A 12,197-nucleotide genomic window follows, 5' to 3' on the forward strand; every position below is an offset into this window, starting at 1 on the left:
GGCAGAGCCACTCCAGGATGCCTGTGGATTCTGAGTACTTATTAATGAAGATTTTCTATCAGTGGCGCTGTGGTATGACCAGACTTGAGTTCAGGCAGCGACCTGCCTCTAAAAGTCACCAGACCTGTGGGTGTGTTTTCACTCCATAAAAAGCAAAGTTGAAAGGAATCACTTCAGCATTTTCAGCATTTTCCTCCAGCTCTGAAATCACACAGTTCCGGGTTATCAGAAGCTGGTAAGACTTCATTATATAAATGGAAGGGACTTTGTGACTTGCCTGTACATGCGCCGGAAGGGTGTGAGCTGGAAACAGGTTTTCATAAATTGGGCAGCTAGAAAAGGCACTTTCGCCATCTGGTGACAGAACTGTGACAATGATTTTGGGAGGCTGCTTGTCCTGGGCTACACGGGGAGACTGCTTTGTCGTTCGTGCCTTTCACTAACTTCTTAATCTGAGGTCATCCAAATAATCATGTAACAGGGTCAAAATGAATACAACAAAAGTGGTATGTGGAGACAGGGAGGTCCTCTTAGTTTAGAACATTGCTTTTCCTTTCATGGCTCCCAACATTTGCTGATGGCTGAAAACAGTTGTTCTTATGAAACTAAAGTTTCTGTGCCTTTTGGGATATCCCAGCCTTTTGGGCAGTCAGGAATCTGATCACTTCTGGGAAGTTACTCAGCTTTTCAGGAGTTATGTCCCAAACCTAGGGCCATTTTTCTCAGTGCCCCCTCCACCAGCTGCAGGCTGATTCAAGCCAGGGTGGTGGCATCTGACCTTTTGGCTTCGCCCTCATTCCATCCTCCTCCCTCGGGTCCTTCTGGATGAGAAGATGCTTCTCCTTCCTTTGTTATATGTTCTTTCATTCTTCCCACTCTATGATTGAACCTCTGGACTTTGGCACTCGGTCTGTAAAACTCGAGCTCAAGAAGTACTGATAACGACCACTGTCTTCCTGGAAAGCCTAGCTCTCATCATTCTTAAAAGCACAGCAGTTGTGTAGTTACTTGTTCTGCTTACTTGTGTCTGCTTTCTAGAAAACCAAGGCTTAGCCTCTTTGTGTAGATGCAATGGTGGAAGGGCCAAAGGGAAACACTGGTGAGAAAGAAATATACAGGTGTCACTTCAAAACACTGTCCTTCTCTCTGCCATGACTACTAGCACATTTGGCCCTCCACATCCACAGATGCCACATATGCAGAGCCACCTGGAAGGGACCTGAGCATCCTTGAATTTTAGTATCCGAGTAGTTTCCCGGAATCAGTCTCCAGTGGATACCAGCGGATGACTGAAATTCATCCTTGTGGAGTGCCCATCACGAGCCACTCACCGCTCTGAGCACTTTGCCAACAGTAATTTAACTGTCCTCATTTTACAGATAAAAAGACTGAGGCACAAGTTTCAGATAACTTGCTCCAGGTCCCACAGTTAATCGGGCAGAATTGGGCTTGATTGTCCTCTCCCGCTGTGCACATTTACGCTGCACTAGACACCTTTGATTTTGCACTCCTGTGGCCAGGCAGTGACTGCGAGGACTGGTACCCCAGTAGGTTCAACAGGTAACTTCCTCCTTCCCCTTTGTAACATGAGGACATGGAAACTCAGGAAGGAAAAGGGACTGGCTGGAGATGGCGCAGTCCAGTTCTAGAGCTGCTTCTCTTCCTGAGAATCGCTGTACTGTTGCCATGTATGCTGTCATTCCTCCTGTTTCCTTGGCCACCCTTCCTACCCTTGCTCTGGAAGCCTTCTGTCCTGGCGGCCAGAGGTCTCCCCATCTGCACTGCGTCCAGCTTTGTATTTTTCCTCGGGCTTGGCTGGAGAAGGCCAGATGTTGGGGCCACTGCACAACCTCCACCCTGGGGAAGCCTCATGGGGTTTCAGTGGGAGAAGGGAACATGGGAGTCCTCCTGTGTGTCTCATCTTGGTACTACGATGTTGGGCCAGGGGCTCGTCTGAGGCTACAGGGCAGGCTGAGGAGTGAGGTCCAGGACCGAGTTTCCCACGTCTCGTGGCCTACCTGGGTCTCTAGATCTGGGAGAACCCTCGTGCTTATTCCTTTACAATTAAAGATTCCTGGCAGCTGCTCCCAGAGGCCCTGACAGAACTTTAAATTGTGCTAATGATTCCACTCTCTGTCTTTGCTTTCTTATGGAAGAGCTGCAGCCCGGTAAAGCGCCACTAAAATCCTCCATCAGATGGCTGCTGGTTAGAGGTGATCGGTGGGATTTGGAATATTTCCTGGCATTTTTTAGGTACTTCATAAATGATCTTTGATGTGGAACAAATTCATATCTGAGATTTTTAAAAATGTGTGTTTAGAATGTATCAAATGTGCCTAAATAATATGCAGACTCTGTCGAGGCATCACTGGATGCCACTTTTTTGTCACATTTGTTTCTAACCCTCCTTTTTAAAATGAAATTGAAGTGTACAGATAGAAACAAAACTGCCCTCTCATTCATCCCATCCTGCCCCCCTTCCTTTCTCTGCAGAAGTAGCTGGTGCAGTGAAGTTGCTACATACATTCCTGTACTGATTTTCTTATTTTATTCATGAGCCTGTATCTGTAAGCAACACCTGTTTGTACATGTGTTTTCAAAGACTGACATTGATAGAAGCAACATCATACCACATATATTCTTTTGCAACTTTTTTTTCCTGTTTATGTTTTTGAGATTCATCTGTATTGTCACAGGCATAGTTGTTCATTAATTTATAACTGCTGTCTATTATTCCATCTGATTAACACCACAATGTGTTTAGCCACTCTCTTAATGGTCGATTGTTTCTAACTTTTTTCTATTGCAAACTGTTAGGGCTTTAGGTCTTTGATAGATAGCACATAAATGGCATGCATTTTAGTTAACAACCAACTTAGAAGGGACACAGAGACCAAGATCAGCATCCTGGACTGGGAAGTGCAGCTAGATGGACCAGGGTAGACCAGGGGCATTTCTGAACCTCAGCAGTCTGAGCAACTCAGAGTCCACCTGTAGGGGTACCTGCAAGGTTTCTGAAAGGAGGGCACAACTGTGCTCATCCTGTGAACTAGCCAACACCAGAGAGCTAATCAGAGGGGCTGAGCAGAGTGGCTGTAGAGTTTCTTTGAATGCCTCCTCCCAGAGAGACATAACTGAAGACTGGAAAAGAAGCAAGAATTTCTCTCACTCCCGACCCTCTCATTCTAACCTCTTATATATCCCAAACCAAAGCCCTTTTGCCCATTTGCATGCTAGCAAATGTAAGAACTTTGGTTCCCCTTCTCTTGGCCAAGACCTGATGTTATCAGACTTTCTTTTCATGCAACTCGAATGTGCATGAAATACTATCATTTGGTTTGCATTTTTTCTGATTTTTAATGAGATGGAATGTTCTTTTATACATTAATTGACCATTCCGATTTTCTTCTTTTGCCACTTAATAGAGCATTCACAATTGAGGACACTGAGACACAGCAATGTTAAGTACTTGCCGAAGCTTACACCAATAAATACATTGGAATTTGCATCCATGCCTGTTAGCTGCACTGTCTTTGGCCCTTGTAATAAACAGGGTGTGAGCTCAGCAGGCAGGTATGTATTGGTGCTGGACGCAGAAGCTTGAGAAAGAAATATTGCATGTAGTTTGAAGAGGTTATTGTTGGTTATTGTAGATCCAAGTTGGTCTTCTCTTATGGTACAAGGACCCAGAGCACAGGATATTCATCACCTCATTCCATATTCCCCAAGGTATATAGGCTATATTCCTAATGCCTTTCCTCTCCACCTGCCCAATCTGATCCACTGTTGCACTTCTTCATTGTAGTTCAGTTCAGCCAGTCTAGAATGTGCAGCATCCTTTGGACGCATCTCCATCCTCATCGTCTTGTCTATGTGGTCCTCTTCTCTTTTCTACCTGTCCCAATCCTTCCCACCTGACTTACCATATTCCAAGTTCTCTGTGTGAAAATCCCAACCAGAAGTGACAGCACTGTCTTTAAAACTCTCAGTATGCACATAGCTCAGTTAGTACCCAACATTTTCAGCCATTTTGTTAGTTTCTCTTCCATATATTTATACCTCATCTCCCTAACCAGACTGAGCATTTGAGGTGAGTGACTTGTGTATTTATTTATATCTCTCCTTGAGAACACAAGGAGAGATAATGTAGTAAGCCTATGCAATTGATCAAGAGTAGGATGGCCGGGTCGTTGATGCGATTTGTGGGGCCTCTTCTTAGTATTGTTGCCCCAGGTCCCATGTGTATATAATCTCTAATCAGCAAGATGGATGTGTATCTTTCATATTTGAATTTGAAAATTTTTGTCAATTGTGTAAGTATGAATTATCAGTTATTCATTGTACATTTTTAGCTGTTTAAAGAAGACATCAACAGAGGGAGTAGTGCAGAGAGTTAGACGTCTGGAATAGGTGGAGTGTGGTGTGCAGCTGTATGTGCCCTAGGTTCAGAACTGGAATCAGGACCTTGAAGTTCGCTTTCTGATCTCAGATTTTGCATTTACTCACTTTCCACACAGCCCTCACACACTATCGGCCCCTTCTTCAAAGTCACTGCTTTAGTATCTATGCCTTCTATTCCCTTTGTGGATTACATGTGTAATTCAAATCATGATCCGTCTCAATAGAAAGGTTTAACTTTATTCCCCATTCTTAAGAGTTGGGTGCCTAACCCTTCAGCAGCTCTTTGTGAAGTGTTGAGCAATTGTCCCTGTAGCAAAGTTGTAGACACTGTTTTTGTTTTCATAATATGTTGGTGTTAGATCTTGTGTCTTTCCAACCATTTCTTTCTTGACTCAATCAATATTTCTTGAGCTTGTTCAACATTTTGCACTGGCCCAGTTACTGTAGCCATCATAGATTTGACTGAGAGATGGCTCTGGCCCTTGAGTTGCACCTAGTCTAGGTGGCCACACTTTCTGCATACATGGGGGTTAAGAACCTCAGTGATAGATCATCTGTGTCCAAAAGGCCTGGCAGGCTCCAGGGGGTCCAGAGACTTAAAGAATTTCAAGGAAGGGAAGGATTGAGAGAGGCAGATAGGAAGGAAGGGGGCAGACAATATTTCAGTGTTTCACTGGTTTCATGTTAGTATTATTTTGTATCATTGCAGAATCCAATAATCTGAGAGTTAGAAAATATCAGTGCAATATCTCTACTAATGGAAGAAATAGCAAAATGGGAAGAAGAATTTACTTTATGCTGAATAGTAGTTGAGAAAGTTCTATGCTGAAGTTTATTAGCTCAATACTTCTCTTTCTTCTCTATATTTAAATTAACTCCATCTATGAAACCATTACAATTACTTGGAAAATTGTTCTGGGGTTTTCATGCCTCCCATTTGTCTGCTCATGAGTGGGCATGTGCATTCAGCCTGGAATTACTCTCTAGCTACCGAAAGCCAGTGCACTTTGCAGCAGTGGGATTTCCTGGCACCTACTCCAGCAGCTCACAATCAGAAGCTCCAGATTAGACATGTCATGGTGGTCCTTATTCAGGTGACATTGTGAACATAGTCATCTCTGACTTCTCACAGAAAGATGTGTTTAAGCTGGATTTGAGAAAAATATGTTGGCATTCTCAGGTAGGTAGGCATCCCGGTAGATGGTGAGGGTTGCTGCTGTTGCAGACAGGATGGAGTAGGAGATAGTGTCTGAAAAATACTTCCTACCTTCCATAGTGGAAAGACATTTGAGACATTAAAATCAAGCTGCTTTCTGTAACATTTCAAAGTCTGGTCCTTCTCGTGGTTATAATGATTACAATCACAGTTATGAAATTAAACAAGGCAAAGCTTCTTACAGATAGATGCCTAATTGGACTTCAGTTTGCTAACGTAAAATGTATGCAATGCAATATGAAGCTCCTTAAATGCTACTCATATAGGAGTGCTAATCCCAACTCTGTACCACTTACCATTATATAGAGCTTTAGTTTATGTATGTCACTTGATTTAAGCAGTATCCAGTTTTATAGGCCTCATTTTTCATTTAAGAATTGTTTCATGTGTAAACTCTATTACCTACTCCTACTTAATTATTTAGAAATAGATTCAATATTTATTTTGCAGTCCTTGTTGCCTATGTACATATGATATAGACATATCTATAATTATTGAACATTATAAAGGTCTAACTAATTATGAATAATTTTACTTTGCCATCAAGTTAATATCTTTACAAAGCCTCTGCTATGCATGTAGTTATGACTAGCCTCTGCTAGTCATAGTTGAAAAAATATTCCCAAACGTATCTATTCTTCATTGTTTTGCATCAGGTTTGAGGGTGTATCTCTCAGATCCTGTTTAACTGCTGTCTTACAGACAGTGGCACTGTGGTAACTGTGAAAGCAATGTGGATGAGTGAGAATGATTAGTGCATCAGCTCAGAGACCCTGTTTGTGGGGGTCAGGTGCAATGTGCACATCTTTGCTAATTTTCCTTACCACTCCCTACTATTATCTGTTTTCTCATCTTCCTGAAAAATGGTATAAGTAGCATTCATCTCTCTGGCCTTAGGACTGGAATGAATCAATGAACACATCGAGAATGTCTTCATTCTCACTCCCAATTCCAAGAAGCCATGTTCTTTGGATCCCACAAGTTTTTTTCACTACTCCTGGCACACAGTAAGGGCCTTGAGAATGAATTCTTTTCTCAATTCCCAGCTGTTTCTCCAGGCTATGCCTCTAAATTCTATCTATGCAAAACTTGGAATTATAACTGGGAGATTGTGAAGAATGATATTTCTGCCGTAAGGTATTGTACATAAAATGTAGGTGGCGATTTGCTAATAAGAAGTACTAGTGCTTTAAACTTAAGTTATCCCTAGTTAAGTTTCTTCTGGGGAAATGATAACTTTAGAAGAGGAGAAAGGTTTGTTTCATCTGATTAGAAAAAAATGTGTGTGGAAGTTCCAGCTGCTGGTTGCAGCGTAAGTGATGTGCTGGGCATCTTACCTTTAGTTTCCATGGGGAACAAAGAGCACAGCCTGGCAAAAGGGCCGTGGTGCTTGAGTTGGCAGGTGGGCAACCATCAGCTTGGTGGGTGCTTAGAGTCAGAGCAGCAGCTTGGTGTCTGACCAGGTCAAGGGACAGGCAAATCTTTGACCTCACTCCTAGACATTTGGGTCAGCTTCCTGGGCCTGCTGACCACGCCAGTGGGGATCCAGCCATGGGTTGGTAAAATGAGCCTAAAAGAGGGCCACTGTAACCCAGAATGCCAGATTGGCCCTGATGACTGGGGATTAAAGCCTCATGTCAAAGCTGGAACCCATGGCTGGAGCCACGGCTGCAGCTTCCATCTGCTCCTTGGCAGCCTCTCTGTGCCTCAGGAGGTGGGAGGCACTGGCACATTGTCCCGGAGGACTCTGAGCAGGAAGCTGCTTTTATGAGTGTACAGTGGCCATCCTGGGGCACCAAACAGAGCCCTGTGTTGGAATGAGGGGTCCTTAGGCAGTGTAGGGACTGGAGCCATGGGAAGAGCTGGCCTGAATCCAGCTGGGTCTCTGTCAGATGTCCCTGGAGGACTTGAGGTGTGGAGTTCAGTGGTGGCTTTTCCCCCCAATGTGGTGAGGCTGCATCTTCCTCAGCTGGCTGCTGAGTTCACGTGGGCACTGGGTTTTGTGTTTGTTTTGTTTTGCTTTTTTTTTTTTTTTTTTTTTTTTTTTTTGAGACAGAGTCTCGCTCTGTCGCCCAGGCTGGAGTGCAGTGGCGCGATCTCGGCTCACTGCAAACTCCACCTCCCGGGCTCAAACAATTCTCTCGCCTCAGCCTCCTATCAGGGGAAACCTCACCCCCGATATTTAACATGGGTTCCTTTCTATTTCCTGAAGCATTGGCTGGTCTGATGAAAAAAGGGAAAGAGTACGAGAGAGATATTTTAAAGCTAGGTGTTCAGGGGACACATCACATGTTGGCGGTTTCCATGATGCTCCCTGAGCCGTAAAACCAGCAAGATTATATTAGTGGTTTTCAAAAGGGGAGGGAGTGTAAGAATAGGGTGTAGGTCACAGAGATCACATCCTTCATAAAGTAATAAAATATCACAAAGCAAATGGAGGCAGGGCAAGATCACAGGACTGCAGGATGGGGTGAAATTAAAATTGCTAATGAAGCTTCAGGCATGCATTGTCATTGATAACATCTTTTTTTTTTTTTTTTTTTTTTTTTTGAGACGGAGTCTCGCTCTGTCACCCAGGCTGGAGTGCAGTGGCGCGATCTCGGCTCACTGCAAGCTCCGCCTCCCGGGTTCACGCCATTCTCCTGCCTCAGCCTCCCGAGTAGCTGGGACTACAGGCGCCCACAACCGCGCCCGGCTAATTTTTTGTATTTTTAGTAGAGACGGGGTTTCACCGTGATCTCGATCTCCTGACCTTGTGATTCGCCCGCCTCGGCCTCCCAAAGTGCTGGGATTACAGGCGTGAGCTACTGCACCCGGCCTGTTTTGCTATTTTAACAACATTCCCTTCCCTACTTGAGGGCTATGCAAGGCCTAGGTTTGATCTCAAGCGATGTCTCAATGGAGGGAAAGTGCCCAGTTTCATCCATGTTGGTATCAAAGATGGCTCCGCAGAGGAGACCACGTTTGAGCTGAATCCGTGACAGGTAGGAGCTTATCAAATGTGAGCCAGGGAGACAGGACAGCATTGAGGGGGCATAGGCCACTGCTTCACCAAGCGAGGAGCTTGGCGGGGTGGGCTCAGGGGGTTGGCATGGCTGAAAAGGACGGGGCATTATTTTCATCTGTTGAGTCTGGGCACACCCGCAGTGTTGGGTGAAGTCTGATCAGTGATCAGGGCCCAACACTGGCAAGTGGCCCAGTGGCCCAGCAGGTGTTCTGAGACTGTGAGGCAAGAAGGTTTTACTGGAAGGTGGGTTCATAGGTTGGGATTGTGGCTGCCTCAGGCCTAGGACGCCTGCCTGCAGGAGATAGGAACATAAACCAGGAGAAGGCAGGGTTCTTTTATGTGACCTGGATCCCGGGTAGGGGTTCTGGAACCTGCTTATCAGATGAGAAACTCTGACTTCTAAGTATCCAGGACCTGTGACTAGCTTGAGGGCTTTTGCCCAGGCAGGACTAGCAGGGCACCTGGCTGGCATTTGAGGGACTGACACAGCTTTGCCACTTGCTGTCACCAGCCTCACTTCCTCTGGGAATTGAGACAGGCCCAAACCGGGATGCAGGAGCATAGGAGCCCAGCATGGGTGCTGGTGAAGGCAGATGTAGGCGCTAGGAGGGGAGGCCTGATTGGCGATCCTAATTCTAAGCATCAACTCTCACTTTTTAGAAGTAAACAAATCTCCAGACACAATCATGCATCACTAAATGACAGGGAAGCATTCTAAGAAATGCATCCTTAGGTGATTTTATCATTATGTGAACACCATAAAGTGGGCTTACACAAACCTAGATGGTATAGCCTATTTATTACACACCTAGGTTATATGGTATAGCCTATTACACAGCTAGGTTATATGGTATAGCCTATTGCTCCCAAGCTGCAAACCTGCACAGCATGTTACTGTCCTGAAAACTATAGGCAGTTATAACACACGGTATTTTTGTATCTAAACATAGAAAAGATACGTAAAAATGTGGCATTGTAATCTATGGGACCACGTCATATATGTAGTCCCTTTTTGACCCAGTTATGGGGCACATGACTGAAGTTGAATCAGGATTTCTAAATATTTAATGACAATATAACTGACAATCAAATGTTTTACAAAGCTACAAAACCTTTGAGAAAATAGCATGCCGGCCTGTGTGCATGCCTTTGGGCAGTATTCTGTGGCATGGATTCAGTGAAATTTCAGCTCCAGTGGCAGTAAGAAGTGTTTTGTTTCCAGGCCAGTGATCTCTGCCCCATTTGCCAAGGTGTGCGCCTTCATGCAGAAAGCTGCTGGACGAGGCTGATTCAGGGCCTGCTGCCTAAGGACCTGGAGCCTTTTTGACGTTGCAGTTGGACATTTATCTTTGGTCCTGCTGTATTCCAGGGCCCTCCCTGGGGATATGACATAGGGCATGCTCTGGCCTTCTTTTAAATTCCCAAATGGAAATGATGCTTTTTACTCCCTCCCTGGTGTATGCCTAGGTGAGGAGTGGATGCCACGTTGTGCTGCTTCGTGAGGACAGACCTCACTATCTGACCCTCTTGCTCCTTGCTGACTATCCTGATCTCTACAGGAGATGGTGCTCCCCTCCTCTGGGGCAGGGTGTTCTGGCTCTCCATCACATAATCCACACCACCTGGGCTTGAGAGCTTATGCTCTGAGTCCTTCTGGCCAAAGGGTTCTGACATGCAATAAACCATGTCTCTTGCAACTGAAGGTCTTGGCTTTTAAAACTCAGAATCCTGTTCTCATTCTGCTTGCTATGTATATATCCCCCTTGAGACAAAAATGCTACATACTGAATGGGGCAATTGGTAGGAGATAGAAGGAAATGAGACCCACAGCGATGACAGCAACAGCAAAGAACAACACTGGTTATTGTAGAAAAAAAAAAAAACACCTAATTGTGCCAACAGCAACAATAACAAAAATAACTCATCTCAAAAACAGGCCTTTATATTACTTCAAGATTGATTTTAACTTCTAAGGCTACATTGCAAACCAGGTCAGCGTTTTGTCTCAGGCTACTCTAAAGTTTTTCAAAGTTTCCTTTCTTTTAAAATTTTTTTTGGCCAAGTACACATACACACACACTTAGCCCTCACTCCCAGGCAGGTTGACTGTGGTCTAGTGCCTCAGAAAGAGACATGGTCAAACTCAAATTGAGCTTTTGCTTCTCATAATAGCCAGTCCACTCAGTGGAGATTTCAGTTTTTAGCGTTTGCGTTGTATAGACAAAGGGGGCATCTGTGAGGGTTGCTCATGTTCTATACCTTAGAAGTGGTGTTTGTACCATGGACATGGGGAACACAACTCAACTGGGGTCTCCCTGCCCCTGGGAAAGCAGGAACTCAGCTTGATACGACCCATTTTCATGTCCCCCATTTCCATAGTCTTTCTAGTGGGTATCCCCACTTTCCTGTTTTGCTTCTGATGGCTGGGTCTGCGTATGCTGTTCCCACTTTGCCCTGGGTCAACACGTATCAAAAATCACTCCATTGGTGGTAACCAGGAGATAAATCACCATGCCCTGTGTGGGTGACCATGGAGGGTTCCATTAGCCACGTACAGCTTTCCTGGGAATGGCTGGTATGCTTGATTTGGATGGCTCCAGAAGGCAGAGTTTGAGCCCATGGCTGGAAAGTACAGAGAGGCAAATGGAAGCTTGGTTTCTAACAGAGCATCATGATGCTGGATAATGGGCGGAATGACATGGAAGAGATTGGAATCACCATGGACTCGCAGTCAGGAGCCCTCAGTGGAAGAGGATCTTGTGCTCACAAGACAGACCTGCCCATGGCACGTTGTCTAACGCCTGTGAGTCTCAGTTTCTTGTTAGTACAAAGGGTCAGTAATTTGAGTAGGTGTATTTTAGCACTGCTGTAAAAGTTCGGTGAGGGAATATTCATAGAGTCCCTGGCCCATGGCCCTGCTTGGATGCCACTCTGTTTCTCCTCCTTCGTTCCTTTCCCCTTTCCTATTCCAGTGTCTTCGTAACTGGAAACACTGGGAGTGTTCCATGTGAGGCTGGGTGGTGACTTGACAGGGTTATAGACAAGGGATTCACCTACATGGTGAGGGGATGAGCAACAACTCAGCAGCAAGTTATTTGTTTAATTTTTAAAGAGATGAAAAACGTTTCTTCAAAAAAAAAAGTTTATTGAGAAACCCAATATGCAGACCACGAATTAAACAGTGGCTCTGGCTGGACAGGAGAGGGAACGTCATAGCCCTATGGCCTGTCCTGTGCATTTGCACCTAAGACAACTCACTAAACACCCAGCGCGCCTGTGTCCACACTCTGAAAACCACTGGACTGGATCATTTTTTTAACATTCCTAAAACACTTAGGTGTCTTTGCAGAAAGTTTAGGGGAAGAAAAGTATGACCCTATAGGGCTGGGCACGCTGGCTCACTCCTGTAATCCCAGCACTTTGGGAGGTCGAGGCGGGCAGATCACCTGAGGTCAGGAGTTCGAGACTAGCCTAGCCAACATGGTGAAACCCCATCTCTATAAAAAATACATAAATTAGCCAGTCATGGTGGGCGGGTGCCCGTAAGCCCAGCTACTCAGGAGGCTGAGGCAG

At 45.0% G+C, this 12,197-nt stretch overlaps 1 protein-coding gene across 2 annotated transcripts in view; it reads left to right on the forward strand.

Moving 5' to 3' along the window:
• The window catches only part of LOC105492367 (von Willebrand factor C domain containing 2), a 158,014-nt gene that overhangs the window by 17,095 nt on the left and 128,722 nt on the right, over positions 1–12,197 (forward strand). The gene's annotated exons all lie outside the window — the stretch shown is intronic.

The sequence above is a fragment of the Macaca nemestrina genome, chromosome 4 (assembly GCF_043159975.1).
Source record: "Macaca nemestrina isolate mMacNem1 chromosome 4, mMacNem.hap1, whole genome shotgun sequence".
NCBI classification, from domain to species: Eukaryota; Metazoa; Chordata; class Mammalia; order Primates; family Cercopithecidae; genus Macaca; species Macaca nemestrina.